At 39.7% G+C, this 23587-nt stretch overlaps 1 long non-coding RNA gene and 1 pseudogene across 2 annotated transcripts in view; both read right to left on the bottom strand.

Moving 5' to 3' along the window:
• Positions 1–12636: 12636 nt before the first annotated feature.
• LOC308494202 (PIN2/TERF1-interacting telomerase inhibitor 1-like) lies at positions 12637–13782 on the bottom strand (annotated as a pseudogene). Its single transcript has one exon. The product of its transcript is annotated as a PIN2/TERF1-interacting telomerase inhibitor 1-like (transcript).
• A 7051-nt stretch (positions 13783–20833) lies between these two features.
• LOC308494204 overlaps positions 20834–23587 on the bottom strand; it is a 40029-nt gene continuing 37275 nt past the window's right edge. The window contains exons 6-8 of the long non-coding RNA XR_013992893.1: positions 22677–22800; positions 21132–21319; positions 20834–20973 (exon numbers count right to left, since the gene is read on the bottom strand). This is a non-coding gene — a long non-coding RNA (uncharacterized lncRNA). The remainder of the gene's footprint in view (positions 20974–21131; positions 21320–22676; positions 22801–23587) is intronic.

Genomic DNA, 23587 nt, shown 5'->3' with positions numbered 1-23587 from the left:
GGATGGACCTCAGCTAATCTCATAATTGATGGTGAAAAACTGAAGCCCTTTGCTCTACGTTCAGGAACACAACAGGGCTGTCCCCTGTCACGTCTGCTTTTCAACATAGTGCTGCAAGTCCTTGCCAGAGCAATCAGGCAAGAGAAAGAAATAAAAGGCATCCAAATTGGGAATGAAGAAGTTAAAATATCACTCTTTGAAGATGACATGATGCTATATATAGAAAACCCTAAAGACTCCACCAAAAAGCTGTTAGAAACAATCAACGAATACAGTAAAGTTGCAGGCTACAAAATCAACGTACAAAAGTCCATTGCATTCCTATACACTAACAATGAAATCTCAGAAAAAGAAATACAAAAAACAATTCCTTTTGCAATTGCAGCAAAAAGAATAAAATACCTAGGAATAAACTTAATCAAGGATGTGAAAGACCTACATGCTGAAAACTAAGACATTTTTGAAAGAAATTGAAGAAGACACAAAGAAATGGAAAGACATTCCGTGCTCATGGATTGGAAGAATCAACATAGTTAAAATGGCCATATTACCCAAAGCAATATACAGATTTAATGCAATCCCCATCAAAATCTCAATGGCATTTTTTAAAGAACTAGAACAAAAAATCATCAGATTTGTTTGGAACCACAAAAGACCCCGAATAGCCAAAGCAATCTTAAGAAAAAAGAACAATGCTGGAGGTATCACACTGCCTGACTTTAGCTTGTACTACAGGGCTACAATAATCAAAACAGCATGGTATTGGCAGAAAAACAGACACACAGACCATTGGAATAGAATTGAGAACCCAGAAATACAACCACATAAATATGGACAGATAATGTTTGACAAAGAAGCTAAAAACATACAATGGAGGAAAGACACCCTCTTCAATAAATGGTGCTGGGAGAATTGGATAGCCACGTGCAAAAGAAAAACTGAACTGCTATCTGTCACCATGTACCAAAATTAACTCAAAATGGATCAAAGACTTAAATATAATACCTGACACAATAAACTGCATAGAAGAAAACATAGGTACTAAACTTATGGACCTTGCGTTCAAAGAGCATTTTATGAATTTGACTCCAAAGGCAATGGAAGTAAAAGCTAAAATAAACGAATGGGACTGTATGAAACTTAAAAGCTTCTGCACAGCAAAAGAAACCATCGACAAAATAAAGAGGCAACCAACGAATGGGAGAAGATTTTTGCAAACAGTGCCTCCGATAAGGGGCTAATATCCAAAATATACAAGGAACTCGTGAAACTCAACAACAAAAAAACAAACAACCCAATTGAAAAATGGGCAGACGACCTGAAGAGACATTTCTCCAAAGAGAACATACAAATGGCAAATAGACATAGGAAAAAATGCTCCACATCATTAATCATCAGAGAAATGCAAATAAAAGCTACAATGAGATATCACCTCACCCCAGTCAGAATGGCAATCATCAACAAGACAAATAGTAACAAATGTTGGAGAGGCTGTGGAGAAAAAGGAACCCTCATACACTGTTGGTGGGAATGCAGAGTGGTGCAGCCCCTATGGAAGGCAGTGTGGAGGTTCCTCAAAAAAATTACAAATAGAATTACCATATGACCCAGCAATCCCTCTCCTGGGTATCTACCTAAAAAATCTGAAAACATTTATCCATAAAGACTCGTGTGCTCCAATGTTCATTGCAGCTTTGTTTATGGTGGCCAAGACATGGAACCAACCAAAATGTCCTTTGATAGATGAATGGATAAAGAAGTTGTGGTATATATACACAATGGAATACTATTCGGCGGTAAGAAAAGATGATATAGGAACATTTGTGACAACATGGATGGATCTTGAGAGTATAATGCTAAGCGAAATATGTCAGACAGAAAAAGCAGAGAACCATATGATTTCACTGATATGTGGTATATAAACCAAAAACAACAAAAGGACAAGACAAACAAATGAGAAACAAAAACTCATAGACACAGACAATAGTTGCGGTTACCAAAGGGTAAGGGTGGTGGGGGTGGGAGATGAGGTTAAGGGGGATCAAATATATGGTGATGGAAGGAGAACTGACTCTGGGTGGTGAAAACACAATGGGTTTTATAGATGATGTAATACAGAATTGTACACCTGAAATCTATGTAATTTTACTAACAATTGTCACCTCAATAAATTTTAAAAAATGAGATAAGTTTGGGGATGTAAAGCATAGGGAAAATAGTCAATATTATTGTAACAACTTTGTATGGTGGCAGATGGTTACTAGACTTATCACAGGGATCAGTCACATTGTAAGAATAGAAATGTATCACTATGTTTTACACCTGAAACTAATATTGTATGTCAGTTATAATTTTAAAAAATCGATGAACTATAAGAATAATTATACACGTAGAGGAAATTAGAGCCTTAAATAAAAATACTGAATCAGAAAAATAAATAAAAGGGAAGGGTAAAGGAAGCAACCCATATGTTCATTGACAGATAATGGATAGAGAAAGTGTGGCATATGCATACAGTGGAATATTATGCTGCCATAAAAAGGGCATCTTGTCATGTGTATGAACCTTGAGGACATTATGCTAAGTGAAGCAATTTACTCACAAATGACACTATGATTCCATTCATATGCAGTACCTAAGGTAGTGAAAATCATGGAAACTAAAAGTTGATTTCCAAGGGGAAGGATGTGGCTGGAACTTAGTGTTTAGTGAGTGTGAAGTTTCACTTTTGCAAGCTAAGAAAATTCTAGAGATGTGTTGCACAACATTGTGAGTATACTTAGCACTACTGGACCACTTAAAGGTGGTTAAGGTGATGAATTTTGTGTGTGTTTTTTTTAAAGTACAATAAAAACAGTTAAAAATAAAAATATGTTCATTTAGTTGAACAAAAAAGAGGGAAATTTAAAGAACTTATATGTGGAAAGATTTTTACATTCTCCCTGAAGTTGTAAAATATTTATGCTAAGAAGACTGAGAAACTGTACATTTTAATCTGAAGAGTAGCAACTATAAAAGCTCTACAAAGAAATGGCCAGAAATCTAAGGATAAATTAAAATGGAATACTGAAATGTATTTCAATAGAAAAAGAATAGAAGAGAAAACAATGTATACAAATAATAGAATACAGGTCTATGCAGCAACTTTTCAATGCGTACATTAAATGATATTAAATGAATTAAAAGAGATTTTTCAAATGGATGAATAAAAAAGAAGAAACCCAGGATCCAACTGAATGCTGTCCACAAGAACTCCCTTTTAAATACAGGAACTTGAAAAGCAATGTGTTCCATTTCCTGGTAAGATGAAGCAAGTAAATAAACTCCACCTTTCTTCTCCCGTTAAATGTAGCTACAAAACTACAGAATGCACAAAGCAGCTATTTGAAGATTGTGAAAGGTAAACCATACCACGTGGAATGGGAAAGAATGTGCCATTGTATGTTGTGAGTATATTACCTTTTTTCTGAGGTATCTCCCAGGAACGTGGAAGTAAGCATTGCTGTGAGAAACCATCTAGTTCCAATTTGAACAGTGGGAAAGAACTCTTCATGTTCGATTACTGGGGTAATCTGATTTTTTTTCTCTATTTCAGTTTCTTGTACCATATCCCTCAAAGCAGTCCCAAACTGTCAGTGAGGTAACTAGGACAGGAAGAACAATGGTGTCCAGAGGACCCTAAAACTTTGAGATAGAGGAAATTGCCACTCTCATCAGAGGAACTGTGGTCTCAAGATTGTGATGCCAACCCTCTTTATTTTTTCACTCTCATCTGCTGCTTGGCTCCAGGTGTCAGCTTAATCACAGAAGAATGCAGCACACATAACTTAAAGTACCAGTTTTCTGGCCAAAGGACCAAAAATGGGAGTGCCATGTAACCAGAAAGTTCTGGGGAGATCATGGGGACAAGGAAACTAGGTAAGCGACACTGTAGTGCTGTTTACAAACCCCTGGGCTCACTTCAAGTCTGTGTGAATATGTGCATCTGCCCCTAGCATGCATGCTGTTATTACATGCACAGCCATGACAAAGCCCCGAGACTGAAAATCCATAAGAAGAGGGCATGGAAGATCCGCGAAAGAAGCAGGCCACTCCTCTCTGGCAATTAACAGTTTAGTACAGATGAAGTGTCTTGGGCAGCTGCAAGACAAAATGGATGTCCTCCACGCTACTTGACAGGCCCCAACGATTGATACAGGATAATAGGTGGGGATATTCACAGGTACTAGTATGTGAATGCCACCAGGTACAGAAAATGCCATATTTGACCAGGCCAGGACAATGACCTGCTCCAGGAAGCAGTGTGTAGCAGGAGGCATGGGGGCTGCTGCTTCATGTCAGAATGGACATCTGTTATCAGACAGTTTCAAAGGGGACTGTAATCTCTATTCTGGCCCGGATCCAACAGCAGTCTCATGGAACAGTCTCCTCCACACTCCAGCCCTTGTGACTGGCTGTTAGAGTCTCTTGCTTCCCCCTATTCTGCGAGGTACTGAGTGGTCAATGAGGGGCTTCAATAGCCTGCAGGTAGCTCGCTTAGTCACCAGTTGCCCATATTCAAGAGATAGTCCACAGCCACGATACAGACACATGCAAGAAAAAAGGCAAATTAAGAGAAATAGTCCAAGTATTAGTAACAATTTGTTCCCATCATGCTCCCCAGGACCTGAGCCATGTTTTAACAGGTCACCTAGGCTTGGAGTCAGGTCACTCTGGGAGTTTACTTGAGTTTTCATAGTGCTAAAAAGAAAGACCACTAGCAGACTCATTGGTTTGGATGGTGGCACAGGTGCCCTCTGTAACTGGATGCCACAGGGACAGCAGAAGTCTAAGGTCGGGGACACAAATATTTAGTAGGGATTCAAATAGAGAGCTCTGCTTCTATGAGAAATCCACCTGTAGCCTGATCTTTAGCTGTTAAGGTGGCTGCAGCCTGGGGGAGCTGGCCAGGCTGTGTAATCTGTATGTGTTGGCCGGGGGAGTTGCTGCTCTCTGCAGTAAGGATGTAGGTTCAGTCTCAGGGATTCACAAAATGAGAAGATATTGCACACATCATAAACCAAACAAGGTGCCTACGAGCAGACTACATATAAAGAACTCTCACATACCAACAGTAAGAAAACAAGCAACCTCCAACAATTGGCAAAATATTTGGAAAGACACTTCACCAAAGAACATGCACAGATACCAAATAAGCTTATAAATAGATGCTCAGCACCATTAGCCTTTAGGAACATGAATTAAAGTCCCAGTGAGGTAACTACACACCTGTTTGAATGGCAAAACAACAACAATATAAAACAAATCAACAGTCAAGTTCTGGGGAGGAGTAAATAGTGTGAAGGGGAAATGATACGGCCATTCTGAAACCTGTTTGGCGTTCTGTTATAAAGTTAGATATACTCTTACTATATGATCCATTAATCCTATCCCTAAGTATTCGTCGTAGACAAGGCTCCAGAAATCTGTAAAGGACCAAATAGTATTTTAGTCTTTGTGGGCCATGTGGTCTCTGTCACAACTACTTAACTCTGCTGTTGTAACACAAAAGACGTCATAGGAAATGTGAGTGGATGAGCATGGGTGCGTTCCAACAAAACTTTTTTACAGAGAGTAAGATTTGGATCAGACCACTTTCATGTGTCATGAAATATTCTTCAGTTTTTTCCAGCCATTTGAAATGTAAAAACCATTGCTAGCTCTTTGGCTACACAAAACGTGATGGGCCAGATTGGGCCATAGTTGGCTGACTCCTCCCAGAGTAAAACCTTTAACTTTTAGAACAGCTTTATATGATCATTTTGTAAATTATATAAATGTCTGACCACTGTACTGTACACCTGAAGCTAGTATAAAGTAATATTGACTGTAATTGAAAAAATAAATAAAATTTTTAAAATTAAAAAACCACACCCAATGCCCAGCTTTATTTATTGTTGCCAAACCTGGAAACAATCTAAGTGTCCTTTCACAGGTTAATTGACTTTTAAAAGGTGGTAAATATATGCAATAGATTACAGCTTACCTTTCTCTCAGCAATTTATAGAATAAAAAGGTCCCAAAAAAGTCAGTAAATATAGAAAATCTAAACACTATCAGTCACCCTGGTTTAATTGATGTTTATAGTACACTACACCCAACAACTGTAGAATGCAGATTGTATTCAGATGTACGTGGAATGCTCACCAAGACAGACCATTTTTTGGGCCACAAAATGTTTTAATACCCTTAAAGTAATAAACTCATACAGAGTATGCTCTCTGTACAGAAAAGCACTAAATAGAAATCAACAATAACATAATGAGATACCAAAGTATCTTGGAAAATGACCAACAGTCTTCTAAATAATCCATGGATCAAGGAATAAATCACAAGAGAAATTCTAAAATACTTGAACTGAACGACAGTTCAGAAATTATTGAGAATACCCAAGAGAAAGTAATTTTTTTTCATCTTATATTTGATATTAGAAGGAAACATTGAAGGTGTATGTAGACTAGTAGATCACTGAATATGTTTATTTATGGTCTCGTAGTCTCTGGTCTCATATCAGTGATCTACCAGTTCAACAGCGACTGTTTCTACTTTCTTGCTTTAAAGATAAATATATTCCTTCAAAAACCACTACTGGAGTGTCATGTTGCATTTCTGTGCTATTTCTGCTAATAACATTCTGGCATATTAAGGCAAGAGGTACATTTTATAAAACTACACAATGAAACTCACAATTGACCATTGACTAGTAGGTATTTTAAGTCTTTTGTTAAAAATTTGTAATGGACAGTTAAGAAGATTAACAGAAAGTTAGAGAAACTGTGAGATCACCCAGCAAGGATTTCACTGTAGATTCTGTCTCTATCAAACAAATGGAAAAGAACAAGTTACAGTTAAATTTGAATGAAACTGCCTGCCATTGTTTCACTTCCTGTTGTCGATATTTACATTCCTTTATTGAGCCTACCTATATCTTAGGCTCAGTAAAGGTCTAAGATACTGACAATGAATTCAAATTCGTATGTTTTCTTCTGGCTTCTTCAATGACTGTGTCTTCTGCCTAATCTAGATTTACAAGCAAAATCTAGAAAGCTTGCAAAAAAATGTTTTGTGGTTTTTATAGAAACAGTAGAGAAAATACTACTGTTGATTTTAATGAGGAAAATTAATTTATTTCAGTCTAAAGTGGGAAAAATTTTAAAGACTCACAATACCAATACTTGGTAAAAATAGGGACTGACTGGAACTCCTCCACTGCTGTTGAGAATGCAAAATGCGACAGCTTCACTGGAAAATGTTTGGTAGTTTTAAATATAAAGTTAAAATACACCTTTCATAAAACCTGTAATTCCACTGTTTAATATTTACCTAAGAGAAATGGAAATTTATGTCCACAAAAAGACTTATGTGCGACATAGATTTATTCACTATAGTAGAAAATTGCAATCAACTTAAGTAGCTATAAACATACCATGTTTCCCCAAAAATAAGACTTAGCCCGACCATCAGCTCTAATGTGTCTTTTGGAGCAAAAATTAATATAAGACTGGGGGTCGGCCCAGTATCTCAGGTAAGATTGGAGCGCCCTGCTCCTAATGAGGTCGCCTGTTCGATTCCCACATGGGCCAGTGAGCTGCGCCCTCTACAGCTGAGATTTTGAACAACAGCTGTCCCTGGAGCTGGGCTGCAGTGAGCGGCCGTGTGCTGCCATGAGCGGCCGGTGGCTAGTGTGAGCGGACGGCAGCCGGCGAGAGCTGCCATGAGCTGCTGTGAGTTGCCAACTGATGACTGGTGACCGACTGCTTCCGTTGGGGGGGGGGGGCAGCTCAAGGCTCAGAATACCAGCATGGGCCAGGGAGGAGCTGTGTCCTATACAACTAGACTGAGAAACAACGGCTTGAAGCAGAGTGGGGGGGGGGGTAGGCGGAAGAAGGGGGAAAAATATTTATATATAAACCCTTATTTTACTATAAGACTGGGTATTTAATATAATATAACATAACACCGGGTCTTATATTAATTTTTGCTGCAAAAGATGCATTAGAGCTGATGGTCTGGCTAGGTCTTATTTCTGGGGAAACGGTATAAATATATGAATAACATGTATTACATACATACAGTGGACTATTACCAATGTAAAGAAAGGAACTACTGATTGTATAACAATATGGATATAGGGGACATTCTGTGTAATTCTACTCATAAAACTGTGGAAAATGCAAACATCTCTAGTGATTTAAAAGTACATCAACCATTACCTGAGGATGGGAATAGAATGTAAAGGGGCATAAGAAACTTGGGGAGATAATGGAAGTGTTACATACCTTGATTGGGGTTGTATTTTCACAGGTATATACATATGTTAAAAGCCATCAAATTGCACTCTTCAAATTACATACTTTATTGTACCCAAATTATACCTTAATAAATATAGTGAAGAAAGAAATCAAAAGTATTCAAAATGGGGGCTGGCCCGGTGGCTCAGGCAGTTAGAGCTCCATGCTCCTAACTCCGAAGGCTGCCGATTCGATTCCCACATAGGCCAGTGGGCTCTCAACCACAAGGTTGCCTGTTCAACTCCTCGAATCCCGCAAGGGATGGTGGGCAGCGCCCCCTGCAACTAAGATTGAACACGGCACCTTGAGCTGAGCTGCCGCTGAGCTCCCAGATGGCTCGGTTGGAGCGCATCCTCTCAACCACAAGGTTGCCAGTTCAACTCCTGCAAGGGATGGTGGGCTGTGCCCCCTGCAACTAGAAACGGCAACTGGACCTGGAGCTGAGCTGCACCCTCCACAACTAAGACTGAAAGGACGACAACTTGACTTGGAAAAAAGGCCTGCAAGTACACACTGTTCCCTAATAAAGTCCTGTTCCCCTTTCCCAATAAAATATTAAAAAAAAAAAATATTCAAAAGAAAGTGGGGAGTATTGGTAATAGGCAAAGATGACCCAACACAAAGAATCCAAGTCCCTAAAAAACAAACCAAAGCAACAGAAAAGAGAATATGCTGAAACTGTAGTTCAAAATAATTCCATAATATGAAGAAAATTTGAAATCAAATATTGCAAGATGTTGGGGAGGTCATCGAGAAGACATGATCACCAGTTGGTGAGCTGGACCCAGGCAGATGGAGGCTCCCACTCCCTCCACTCCCCTTCCTTCCCTGTGTCCAAAGCTGCCCCAAGGATGCAGCCTTGCGACCGTCTAGACGGTGTACTTGACTGGACCCAGTGAGGACCTATATAGATACTTTCAAGGTTTGGCCAGGTGGAAACAGGAAACTTATTTGGCAGTACCCAAGACAAGCGTCCTAAGTAAGTTCCCATGCTCATTAGAACTGTTATCTACTCATCTGCAGTGATCCACCTCTGTTCAGCCTCTCCGTGCCCTCCTCTGGGGGCCAGTTTACGAACCAACAAGTTGTGAGCCAGCCTGGAGACCAAAGATGAGCTTTGGGAAAGAGGCATCTGAGGGGGACATCTTGTGTTGGCTGTGGATCTCTGTGTGGGGAGGGGTGGCCCATGTGTTAGATGCTTGTGGGCCACTGTGTGAGTATGAAGACGCCCTAAAAACACTAGCTGCTTTAATGGGCTCCTTTGAGGAACTATGCAGAGTACATTGGGCAGTTCAAGTGGGTAGCGATGCCTAACTAGAGGCGGGAACCCAGGTTAGAAAGTTGGAAGAAGAGCTGACATTAGAGAAGCACGTGTGCTTGTCCACTGCTCTGCCAGACAAGAAGTGGGAGCAGGATAAGAAGTTGGAGACTTTAGCGTGCTGTTTTGCAAAGCTAGGAGGGCACAGAATGCCAGCGATTAAGATGGTTAAGATCTGCGTGCTTGTGACAAAGCCTGATTAAAATGCTAAAAGCTGGTATCTAGGAAAGTGATGAGAACGAAGAGGAGGAAGTTGTGATTGATTGATAAGGAACTGGGGACTTAACAAGCCCTGCAGCCCTTAATGCCAAGGAAAATTTAAATACCAATTACCCCAAACCGCCTAGGGGAACACATATCTTTCTTTGTCCTAGAAGTTGTTAAACTTGTCATGGCTTTCAAATGTAAAACATCCCAGGAGACAACCAAAACATTGCCCAGAGACACTAAATAAGGGGGGGAGGGGCTTTAAAAATACAGACTGCTGTAGAGGTTTTTTGCCCCGTAATCTATCGCTAATGTAGGTAAAAAGTTTGACCTATGTGAGTGGGTTCCTGATTCATGGCTAACGTTTTGGAATGAAAGCTACTGGCTTTCTGTTTGTGTCTATGTTTACATGTGTCTCTGGAAGTATGTTGCATATATGTGATGTTTCTCTACCTCTGGAGGGTATTTCCAAAATTAATTTTTAAAAGAGGTATGGGTTTTTATAAAACTACTAGAAATAATAAGAGTGAGAGAAAATGACTCTGTGAAAAGTAGGTGAGGAAAATAGAATGTTTTTTTGGATAAGGAAAGGCATGAAGAACATGTTTTATTTGTTTCTATAAAGGAAATAAAAAGTCATTTTGTCCTAAAGTAAATGGTTGTCCCAGGATAAAAAAGAAGAGGATAAGACAAACGGTGAATGAATGTTGAAAGTTACAGAAGGTTTGTGGAAAAGAAATATTGAGAAAAGAATTTTATATATAGTCAAGATATTATTGGGACGGATTTACTTAAGTTAAAAAGAAAAAAAATAGGACAGTTAATTTTTGTGAAAAGTCTGAGGTTTGTGTCTATTTTAATTTTATTGCATGTAGATACCCAATTGTCCAACACCATTATTGAAAAGACTGGTTTTTCTCTGTTATATTGCCTTTGCTCCTTTATCAAAGATGAGTTGATTGTGTTTGTGAGGGTCTGTTTTTGGGCTCTCTGTTCTGTTTTATTATCTATTTGTTTATTCTTTTGCCAATGTGTTTTCTTTATTGTAATTTTGTAAGTTAAAGCTGGGTCAAGTTCTGCATCTATTGATATGACCATATGGTTTTTCTTCTGTAGCCTGTTGATATGATGGAATAAATGAATTGGTTTTTGAATGTTGAACCAGCCTCGCATACTTGGAATGAATTTTGCTTGCTTGTGTATAATTTTATTATATGTTGTTGGGTTCAATTTACTAATATTTTGTTGAGGGTTTTTACATGAATGTCCATGAGTGATATTTTCTGTTGTTTTCCTCTCTTGTAATGTCTTTGTCTGGTTTTAGTATTAGAGAAATGCTAGCCTCATAAAATGAGTTAGGATGTATTATTTCTGCTTCTTTGTTTTGGAAAGGATGGTAAAGAATTGGTATCATTCCTTCCTTAAATGTTTGGTAGAATTGACTGTTGAATGCCTCTGGGCCTGGTGCTTTCTGTTTTGGAAAGTTTTTAAATTATGCATTCAATTTATTTAATAGATATATACACATTCAGATTGTTTCTCATTGTGTGAGTTTTGGTAGATTGTGTTCCTCAAGGAATTGGTCTGTTTCATCTAGATCAGGGGTGTCCAAACTTTTTTCAACGTTTTTCACCAAGGGCCACATGTGATAAAATACACAAACAGCCAGGCCACTCACTCGAGGTGAAGTACGTATTGCCTCACCTGGTTTAAGTAAACTAAATATATTTTTGGAATTTGCTGTGTGCCGATAAAAAATGGATCGCGGGCCGCAGTTGGCCCGTGGCCCACAGTTTGGACACCCCTGATCTAGGTCATCAAATTTGTGGGCATCAGGTTGTTCATAATACTCTAATTATTTTTTTAATGTAGATGGAATTGGTAGTGATGGCCCATCTTTCCTTTCTGATCCTAGTAATTTGTGTCTTTTCTCTTTTTTCTTAATTAACCTTAATAAAAATTTGTCAATTTCATTGATATTTTCAAGGAAATTGTTTCTTGTTTCATTGATTTTCTCTATTGATTTTCTGTGTTCAATTTCATTGATTTATGCTCTTAATTTTTATTATTTTCTTTTACTTAATTTGGGTTTAATTTGTTTTTCTAGTTTCCAAGGTGGAAGCTTAGATTATTGATTATAGATCTTCTTTTCTAATATATACATTTGATGCTATAAATTTCCTTCTAAGAACTGCTCTTGCTATCTCTCACACATTTTTATATTTTCATTTTCATTAAGTTTGAAATATGTTTAAAAAATTTTTTTTTTTAATTTTATTGGGTAACAGTTTGTTTTTGCCAGGATTCATCAGCTCCAAGTCAAGTTGTTGTCCTTTCAATCTTAGTTGTGGAGGGCACAGCACAGCTCAAAATGCAGTTGCCATTTTCAATCTTATTTGTAGGAGTCACAGCCCACCATCCCATGCGGGAATTGAACCGGCAAGCTTGTTGCGAGCTCACGCTCTAACCAACTGAGCCATCTGGCGGCCCCTCCGGGAGCTCAACTGCAGCTTGTTGTCTTCAATCTAGTTGTGGAGGGCGCAGCTCACTGGCCCATGTGGGAATCGCACCAGCAACCTTGTTAAGAGCACACGCTCCAACCAACTGAGCTAAACGGCCCGCCCCTAAAATTTTTCTTGAGACTTCTTTTTTTTTTTTTTCAGAGTCTATAACGAAATTTATTTGTTTATGGAACCATGATTTGAAACAGTAAAAAGTTCTTTTGGGAATATGATTTGGGACAAATGTGGTGAGAGGGCGACATGCAACAACCCATGGGCATGTTAAAAGATGTGCACAAACTCTTAGGTGAACTCCGCTCTGACTTCAGGCCAAAAGTGTCTGTTTACCTGGCAGTGCCCTGACATCTGAGTGGTTGGAAGGCCCTGGCTCGAGAGAATTTTATTTGGAACTTTTCTTCTTTTTCTTCTTCCTTTTTACTGGTGTTTCATCTAGTGTAGCATCCACTGCTGCCTCAACTTGCTTCTGCAGCTTTTTCTTTTCTCTCCTTTTTTTTGACTTTGGTGGTATGTCCGGGTCACCACGTGGCCACACACCATCCACGCCAACCTCAGCAGAAGCATTAGAATTCTCATCTCCGTGAGGGTCTCCGAGCTGCTGCTCAACTTGGTCTCTCTTCTCCTTAGTCTTTGGTTGGATATAACTCTCCACATTTTTATCTTTTGCCCCTTTCTTCTTTCTCCCCCCCCCCTTTTCTTTTCCATTTCGGTCTCTGGCCCTGCAGCTGTGACCTGTGGCTTGTTCTTTAGCTCTGCCATCCGCTTGGCGAAGTACTCCTGGATGGTGAAGGTACTGGTTGTCGTGGAGGTTTCGTTCCCATCTGGAGTGGCGGGCCTGGAGTCATCCTTGGTAGTCTTCTTACTCTGTCTTTTCCCAAAAATGCAGTCAAGATCTGTTTTGCTCCGAGATGACAGATCCTTCCCTTTTGTGAATTTCATATAATGAACACGGTTTTTGGAGATGTTGGACTTTTCTTCAAGGCTGAAAGATTTCTTTTCCTTGTTGTCTGAGGAGTCCGTTGTTTCCTGCCCATGGCAAGTGTTCAGTTCAGCCAGAAGCTGGTTAAAATCATCCTGATGAGCAATCCAGTTGTCGTCATTATTGATCATAGCTCCAAGTCCCAGGTGGTTATTTTAACTTGAACTTTTATATGATCTGTGGCTCCTTGCTCTTGAGCCCCTAAACCCTTTCCTTTAGACCACCCCATCTTCTCCAGCATCCTCTGGCCAAACTTGGAATCATCATTATTCCACGCGGTGTTTTTTGGATCCACAGCCCACTTCTGCTTCCGCCGACGCTCAGCCAGCATCGACATGTCCCAGAGCTTGAGATGCCGTGGACCGCCGAGTATGAGCCACTGAGGCTACCCCGATGCCCGCTCATGCTTCAGTGGGAACCACCAGACTCTCACGCCAGGTGGGTTGCAGCTGCGAGGGCGCGCGCTGCTTCTTGAGACTTCTTTTTTGACCAAGATGTTATTTAGAACTGTTTTGTTTAATCTCCAAGTATTTAAGGGGTTTCCAGCTATCTTTGTGTTACTGATTTCTGGTTTAATTTCATTATGGTCTGAAGGCATGCTTTGTATGATTTCTGTTCTTTTAAATTTGTTTGGTGGCTTCTGTGGACCAGAAAGTGCTCTATTTTGGTGAATGTTCCTTGTGCCTTTCAGAGGAATGTGTATTCTGCTGTTGGTGGATGAAGTAGTGTACAGATGTCAATTAGATCCAGCTGAGAAATGGTGCTCTTCAGTTCAACTGTGTCCTTACTGATTTTCTGCCTGAAGGATATGCCCATTGTTGACAGAAGGGTTTTAAAATATCAAACTATAGTAGTGGATTCATCTTTTTGTCAATGCAGTTCCATCAGCTTTTTACCTCATGTGTTTTGGTACTCAGTTGTTAGACACATACACCTTAAGGATTGTTATGTCTTCCTGGAGAACAGATCCCTTTATCTTTATGTAGGCTCCTCTTTATCCTTGATCATTTTCCTTGCTCTGAAATCTGCTTTGTCTGAAATTATAGCTGCCCCAAATTTATTTAATTAGTGTTAGCATGGTATGTCTTTCTCCATTCCTTTGCTTTTAATCTATTTGTGTCTTTATGTTTACATTGGGTTTCTTGTAAACAATATATGAGTAGTGTTGGGTCTTGTTTCTTATTTATTCTGACAGTCTCCATATTTTAACTTTTGTATTTAGACAATTGAAATTTAAGATGGTTATTGATATAATTTGATTAATCCTACCATATTTGTTACTATTTTCTATTTCTGCCCTTGTTCTTTATTATTTTTTTTTCTACTCTTTCTGCCTTCTCTGGTTTTAATTGAATATTTTATATGATTAGATTTTTTCTTCTTTTTTTTTTTAACATATCCTAGTTCTTTTTTACTTTTTAGTGATTGCCTTTGGGTTTGCCATATACATTTACAACTAATGAAAAGTTCTCCTTTAAATAACACTATCCTCCTCCTTGGGTAGTACATGAATCTTATAAAAAGAGTATTTCCAGTTCTCCCTCCTGTCTCTTATATTTCTCTCATTCATTCCACTCACTCATAAGCAATCACCACCAAATACTTTGTTCCTATTCTTATTTTGAACAGTTATCTGTTAGATTGATTAAGAATAAGAAAACATTTTAATTTATGTGGTTTCTTTTGTTCCTTTTCTAAAGCTCTTCATGAAGATCTGAGTTTCTGACCTATATAACTTCTTTTAACATTTCTTGCAACGCTGGTCTACTGGTGACAGATTCTCTCAGTTTTCGCTTGTCTGTGAAATTCTTTATTTCTCCCGCACTTTCGGAGCATAATTTCACTGGATCCAGAATTCTAAATTGGTGGGATTTTTTTTTTCTTTTAACATTGTAAATATTTGCTTGACTCTCTTCTTGATTTCATGGTTTCTGAAGGGAAGTCCCAAATAGGTTTTTATTCTTGCTCTTCTATAGGTAAAGTGTTTCTCTCTCTCTGGCTTCTTTAAGATTTTCTGTTTGTCTGATTTTCTGCGGTTTGAATATGATATGTTTAAGTATAGTTCGTAGCTGTTATTTTGTGTAGGGTTTTTCTTTTTGGTGGGGAAGGGTTGTCCTGTTCTCTGAACTTCCTGAATCTGTGGTTTGTATCTGTCATTAATTTTGAGACATTCTCAGTCATTTTTGTTTCAAATATTTATTCTGGTCTTTTTCTTCTTCTGATATTCCCATTATGTGTATGTTACAACTTTTGTAATGATCCTATAGTTCCTGTATATTGTTTGTATTTTCCATTTTTTTTGTTTGCTTTTCAGTTTTAGAAGTTTCTATTGAAATTTCTTCAAGCTCACTAATTCTTTGGCTATATCCACTGAATTGGTGAACCCATTGAAGGCATTCTTTATTTCTGTTACAGTATTTTTGATTAGCATTTCTTTTTTATTCTGTTTTATGGTTTTCATTTCTTTGCTGACATTATACATCATTCTTGCATGTTGTCCACTTTTTCCATTAGAGCCCCTACTTAGCATGTTAATCCTAGTTGTTTTAAATTCCCTGTCTGACAATTCCAACATTTCTGCCATATCTGTGTCTGATGCTTCCTCTGTATCTTCATATTGTTTATCTTTTATTATACCATGTAATTTTGGGTTGAAAGCCAGAAATGATGTAGTCAGTTAAAGTAACTGAGATAAATGAGCCTTTAGTGTGAGGTCTTATGTTTATCTAGCTAGGAGTTAGGCTGTTTACTGTTTGCTATAAATGTAGCTGTCAGAGGCTTAAAATTTCTGTGGTTTATTTGATTTTGCTCCCCTTGTTGTACACGGGCCTTTTAGAGTTGGTGGTAAGGTATGTGTTGTGGGGAGTAGGCAAATGTTCTAAAGTCCTGTGATAAATTCTCAGGATTTTAGTGGACCTCTGCCCCGACCTATGACTTTCACAAGTGCTTGTCAGGTTTTTCTCCCTTTGGTGGGACGAGAGTTCATTTCCTTTCCAACACATAGAAGTCTACAGCAGGCTGGAGTTGGGTGTTTCCCTTCGCTTTAACGGACTAAAACTCCAGTCAGTTATGCTCTGGTAAAATAGTTTCTCTTAGGATAGGCCTTTTCATGAACAGAATGTTTTGCGATTATTTCAAAATACCGTGTTTCCCCAAAAATAAGACCTATTCGGACTATCAGCGCTAATACGTCTTTGGGAGCAAAAATTAATATAAGACCTGGTATTATATTTATTATGTTATTATATAAGACCCGGTCTTATAGTAAAATAAGACTAAAATTAAGATGTTGACTGGACCAGGCTCTTATTTGGAATAATCTTCTTCCAGGGTCATTTGGGTTGTTGGCAGAATTCACTTCTTACAGGGCAGGACTGAGGTCTCTGTTCCCCTGCTAGCTCTTAGCTGGGTCTCAGCTCCTTAAGGCCATTGGCACTCCTTTTCATGCAGCCTTCTGAATCTTCAAAGCCAGCATCGTCTGCATCAAAGTCTGCATCAAATCTCTACCTTCCCACTCTGCTGCATTTCTCTGACTTCCTTTTTTGCCATCAGTTGGAGAACACTGCATTTAAAGGCTCATATAATTACAATGTGCCCACCTGGGTAATCCATTATAATCTTACTGTCTTAAGGTCAACTGCACCATGTAGCAGCGTAACCAGTAGAGTGATATCATAGTTACAGATAATGAGAATCAGAGTGAGACATCTTTGCGAGAACATTTTACAAATTTTGCTTATCACAGGAGGGTAAACGCCCATTGTTTTTTTCTGTCAACCTGTTGCTTGGTTCCAGCCATGGGTACAGTAAAAAAAAAAAGTGTGGGGCATTGTGGGGTAAATAAGGCCCCATTTTCCAACCATAGGACTGGAAAACAGAGAGGAAGAGAGAAAAGGAGGGGCGGGGGAAGAGACAGACAGACAGACAGACAAAAAGACATCTGCAGCTTGTTGCCAGCTTTGCTTGGTGGTTCCCTCACACGCAGTACTAGGCAACACACATGGTGACCTTGGAGAGGAATAATGTTTTTCATCAAATTAAAAAAAATTTTTATTGGGGAATGTTGGGGAACAGTGTGTTTTTCCAGGGCCCATAAGCTCCAAGTCAAGTCGTTTTCCCCCAGTCTAGCTATGGAGGGTGCAGCTCAGCTCCAAGTCCAGTTGCCGCCCTCAATCTTTAGTTACATACATAGGGCACAACTCACAGTGGCCCATGTGGGAACTGAACCGGCAACCTAGTTGTTAAGAGCTTACGCTCTAACCAACTGAGCCATCTGGCCGCCCCATATTTTTCATCAAATTTGACATTCCATCCATGTCTTCACGTTTTTTCTGCTTCCTGATATTTCTGTTAACACATGTTGGTATGCTAAAAGTTTTCCCACATTTCCCTAAGGCTCTCTTCATTTTCCTTTATTCTGTTTTCTCGTTGTTCTTTGATTATATAAGCACTATTGACCTATCTTTGAGTTCATGGATTCTTTCTTCTGCCACTTGAAATCTGTTGAGCCCTGCTAATGAACTTTTTATCTCAGTTATTTACTTTTAAAGTACTAATCTTCCATTTGGTTATTTTTAAATAACTTCTGTATCTTTACTGATATTCTCTATTTGATGAGACATTGTCTTTATATCTTTTATAGATTTTATGTAATATGTTAAACCCTGGATTGTAATCTATCCCTCTACAAGACTTGTTTTTATTGTTGTTCTCTTGGTTTTCGTTATTTGTTTCATGGCTAGGATGTTCTAGTGAAGACTCTTACCTTGCACTGTGAAGCCTTGAGCATGTGCATAGTCACCTTGGGATCTGAGATTTTAGCAGTATTCTCTTTCACTGTCTGAACTCTTGTAAGCTGTCTGCTTCATATATTATTATATTCCACCTATTAGGCTCTACTAATTACCAGCTGACTACTCTAACGTTTTGAACAATGCTGTGAGGCATAAATTGCTAAGCAGTCCTGATCCAATGAAATTCATGATAGTTTTTGAAGCCAGTCGTTGTGGTTGGTTCTACTCCCAGGAGGGCTTTTCTTAGCTATATCTTTCCCTGGTTCTCTCTGGTAAACTAGCTGGTCTCTCGCTGTTAATTGAGAGGAACTAATGATTTTAAGAATGCCCTTAGACTTGAACTTTCCACATTCTGTTTCAAATAGTCATTTTCTTTTTCGGTTGAGCTTTGGAGCTCAACTTTTCTTGTGGACTGCATGGACCCCTGGGAAAACTCTGAAAAACTACTATGGATACTGGCTGGAGTGGTAGTCTCTTGAATTCTATGCTCTTTCTCTCCCAGTGTGGAACCTCTGCCCCACGAGAAAGCTGGGGCAAGGGGGAGAAGTCAGGGTTCCAGTATTCTAGGCCCTCCACACCTGAAGTGGAATCTCCATCTTATTAGTAGGGACTGGGTAAAGAAAAGGAGTCCTTATACTCTTGGCTATACTCACCAGCTTTGATTGGGAGATGTACACAGACCTTACATGCTTCAAAAAAATGTACTTAAAATGGATCATAGACCTACATGTAAAATGCAAAACTGTAAAACTTCTAGAATATAACATTGAAAACCTAGATGACCTTGGGTTTGACAATGGCTTTTTAGATGCAACACCAAAAGCATGACCCATGAGAGAAAGAAGTGATAAATTGGACTTCATTAAAATAAAAAGTTCTGCTCTGCAAAAGACACTATCAAGACAATGAGAAAATAAGCCACAGACTGGGAGACAATATTTCCAAAAGATATACCCAATAAATGATTGTTATCCAGAATACACAAAGAACTCTTAAAACTCAATAATAAGAAAATCAATAACCTGATTTTTTTAAATGGGCAAAAATTCGAACAGACATCTCACCAAAGAAGATATACATATGGGAAATAAGTATATGAAAAGATACTCAACCTCATATATCATTAAGAAATTGCAGATTAAAACAAGATACCACTACGCAACTGTTAGAATGGCTAAAATCCTAAATATTAATAATACAGATGCTGACAAGAATGTGGAGCTCACTCACTGCTGGTGGGAATGCAAAATGGTACTCGTTTCTGGAAGACAGTTTGGCAATTTCTTACAAAACTAAACAAATTTACCATACCATCCAGCAATCACACTTCTAGGTATTTATCCAAATGAGTGAAAACTTAAGATTACACAAAAACCTTCACATGAATGTTTATAGTAGTTTTATTTATATAATTGCCCCATATTTGAAGCAACCAAGATGTCCTTTAATAGTTGAATGGATAAATTGGGTTCATCCATAAAATGAAACATTATTGGGGGATAAAAAGAAATGAGGGGGAGGCCAGATTGCTCAGTTGGTTAGAGCGCGATCTCTCAACAACAAGGTTGTTGGTTCAATTCCCGTATGGGATGGTGGGCTGTGCCCCCAGCAACTAAGATTGAAAATGGCAACTGGAGTTGGAGCTGAGCTGCGCCCTCCACAACAAGATTAAAGGACAACGACTTGGAGCTGATGGGCCCTGGGAAAAACACACTGTTCCCCAATATTCCCCAATAAAAAAAATTAAAAAAAAAGAGAAATGAGCTATCAAGCCATGAAGAGACATGGAGAAAATTTAAATTTATATTGCTAAGTGAAGAAGCCAACCTGTTAGTTTAGTTCATGAATTAGAATATAGTTTTACCTTGGTGAACATTCCATGTGCAATTGCAAGGAATATAAATTCTGCTGCTGTTGGATACAGTGTTGTACAAATGTCAGTTATGACAAGTTGATTCTAGTGTTGTTTAGATCAATTATTAATTTTCTAATTGTTCAGTGAGTCTATGCAGGCCCTTTAAGAGGACGCCTGGATTTCCAGCAGCCCTCTGTCTCACCCAGGTGGACTAATCCCCCCACTGGTTTTCACAGCCAGATGTTCTAGGGATTCTTCTTCAACCACTGATGCCCTGGGCTGGGGAGCCTTGTGTGGGGCTGGACCCCTCACTCCTCAGGTACGACCTCCACAGCTGGATATCCCTCCTGATTCTCAACCACCACATGCAGGTGTGGAACAGGCCTGTTTCACGTCCAGCCCTTCTATCAGTCTTGATGTGGCTTCTTTATATCCTTAGTTACTGGAGTTCTGTTCAACCAGACTTCAGATGGATCTCCTGGTTGATTGTTCTATAATTTAGTTGTAATTTTATTTATTTATTTTTTAAAGATTTTATTGGGGAAAGGGAACAGGACTTTATTGGGGAACAGTGTGTACTCCCAGGACTTTATTGGGGAACAGTGTGTTTTTTCCCAGGACCCATCAGCTCTAAGTCAAGTTGTTGTCCTTTAGTCAAGTCATTTTCCTTCAGTCTAGTGGAGGGCACATCGCAGTTCCAAGTCCAGTTGCCGTTATCAATCTAGTTGCTGGGGGCGCAGCCCACCATCCTTTGTGGGAGTCAAACCAGCAACCTTGTTGAGAGCTTGTGCTCTAACCAACTGAGCCATCCGGCTGCCCCTCGGCATGTCAGCGGCAGCTCATTGGCAGCTCGTTGTCTTCACTCTAGTCCATTGCATTATCTTTTCAGTTGCTGTCTTCACTCAGAAGGCCACAGTGTTGTCCCTGGCTGCTTGTCCTCTTGCTCCTTCAGGACTCACTGCAGATGAACACCTGCCAAAGGGAGACAGAGTGGCAGCAATCTCTCCAAGAGCATGAAACCAAGTTAAACTGGCCTAGTCAGCCCCAGGCTGACACTGGGGTCCATCTCCATGACCCATGTAGGAAACAGATGTCTTTAAAAGCCCATCTTACATAGCTGGAAATTTCACCTCGTCTAAATCTCTTCTGTGAAAGGATCTTTTCCAACCCTTCTGCAAAGCAGCTCTTTATTCCATCATGCTCTGGAGAATGACAGTAGGTCCAAGGATTGACCTTTCATTATATGGTTTCCTTATGCTGTATCTGATGACTGGGGTTGCCTGGAGCCATTCTACCCACTGCCTCTGGCTCATCTATTCTGTTTAAAAAAACAAACGAACAAACAAACAAAAAAAAACTCCTTTAATACTCTGTGACTGAACCAGAGGTCTAAATTGCAAACCTTGTTCTGGGTCGATTCTCCATAAGGGTCAACAGAGACCCCCACAAAAGCAGCCCTACCTGAGAAGAGTGTTGACAATGATTCTACAAGTAGTGACACAAGTGCAACAATTTACCTTCAATCCACCTTCAAAAACCACAGGTTTGTGGAGTGAGTCTCAGTGCTCCTGCACTGAAGTAAAGAATTCTGTGACACCCCCCCACACACACTTTTCTTCCCTGCTTCCTGCCATCCTAGGGGCAGTAAGGACTTCACTCACAAACATCAGATCTCAGGTCTGCTTCCTCATGAAGGCTTCTAGGTCCAATACCCAGTAAACAGTCAAAACACTTGTTGCTCCATTATGGGATTTCATAGCCTCCCTCTCCTTCTCTGCCCTCCATTCCTCTCTCCAGAGAGAAGCATGGGTTTCACTCCCAACACTCACTGAGGCGTCATACACTCATTCACAATAAGGCTGTTCCCAAGTAGGGGCTATTACAGATACCCTGGGGAAGGAAAAGGGAAAATAACACCTGGAGAAAGCCATCAGAGTGGGGCAGAGAATGAGAAGTGGTTAGTAAGAGCAAGGCAAGGCGTGTATTAGAAGGGATCTGAAGAAATGAGGTGTAACTGAGGGTCAGCTAAGTAATCACTGGGAACATCTGAGAGGCACAAGGCTTTCCACTCACTTCCCCCATGCCCTATCCTGCCCATCCCCCAAAGAGACAAAATGTAACCAGGACTCCTAATACTGCTTACTAATAACCCATAAGATTTCTGTAATTACATATCATATGTCTAACACAGGTCTTAACCTCTGATGACCAAGTCAGAAGGGGTCCATGAGTAGAGGCAAGCCCTCCTGGTATTTCATAATTAGTTGACAGAGTTGCTGGCCTTGACTACAGCCTCTCCAGGAGTGGCTGCCATGACATCAGGTGGTAGTGGGTAACAGGCTGATTAACATGAATGTTCCCCCAACTGCAGATAACTGACAAATTACTTTCAAGTCAATTGACTGCCTTCCTTCCATGAAGCTGGGGTGTTTTGTTGCTGAAATCTAAACTCCTCTGGTAGCCTATATACCAGCACTGGGGACCCAGCAATTTTTAACTACTGGAGGCCTAACAGGACAAGTATTATGCCAGAATTTAGGGGTTTTGTTTTTGGTTTTGTTTGCTGTAAACATAGGTTGCTCATTATGAGAAGTAACAGTTCATGGACACATACAGTACAACTTCTGAAAAGAAAAGGATTCAAGAGGGCTAAGCATGCAGTTGAAAAGAGCAACCTGTGGTCTGGAGAGTGATCCCTCTGTTGAATCATGCTTTGTGAAGCTCAGATGAAAAGAGACTGTAATTATCCTCTGCTTCTTTCCTTTTCTTCTCTCACATGAAGTCTTCCAGCAGCTCCTCCTAAGGAATAAATATAAAGCAGCCCCCACAGGAGGGGGTAGGCTGTCTGAAGTCCTGGCCACTCAAACACAGTGCCTCCAAACCTTTCCTGGAATATTGGTTCATTTGAAGATCATAACAACAAAATTGACTGTATGCAGTGTCAGAGGGTTCACAGACACTCTTCTAATCTTTACCTTCCAAGTCCTAAGGGTCATCCCTCTGCATCAATTTCTAGGCCTCCTTCCCAACAGTGCAGGAACAGCTACAGTAGGGGTTAAACTGGATGGATCCCTTCATCTTTAAAGCTCAATTAGATAATAGGACTCTGTGTCTTGTTGTAGTTACTCAATATGTGTTTTTAAAGTTCCATGCCTGGATTTTTTGAAAGACAGTATTAGCTCATACCTCAATTTAGAGACTCAGAGGCTAAAGTACATTATGGAGCGCAGCCAACAAAAGCTTGTACCATTCAATGAATTTAGGTCAAGGAAAAAATTTAATCCTAAATCTTTATGCCACTTCAAGCTGACCAGTCTGCTGCTCTTTCAAAGAGTTAGGAGATATCCACAGGACTCCATCAGTGCTACGGCCAGTGGCTCCCCTAGCTGTCCTCCCCTGGGATTGCTGCTCACCGTCACATCTAAAAGGTGACAGACCCAAAATGGGTAAATGGATAGCATATAGCAAGATGCCGGCATAAGGCACTCATTATGGATCATTTTCTCTGGCATTCATTCTGCTGGCCAAAACCTCAGTGCAATGTGCAAACTGGTCTGTATCTTCTAGTAATCCCTGCCACTCTTCC

Source organism: Rhinolophus hipposideros, assembly GCF_964194185.1.
Source record: "Rhinolophus hipposideros genome assembly, chromosome: X".
Taxonomy (NCBI): Eukaryota; Metazoa; Chordata; class Mammalia; order Chiroptera; family Rhinolophidae; genus Rhinolophus; species Rhinolophus hipposideros.
The sequence above is the reverse complement of the archived record's forward strand: the minus strand, read 5'-3'. Positions and strand labels throughout refer to the sequence as shown.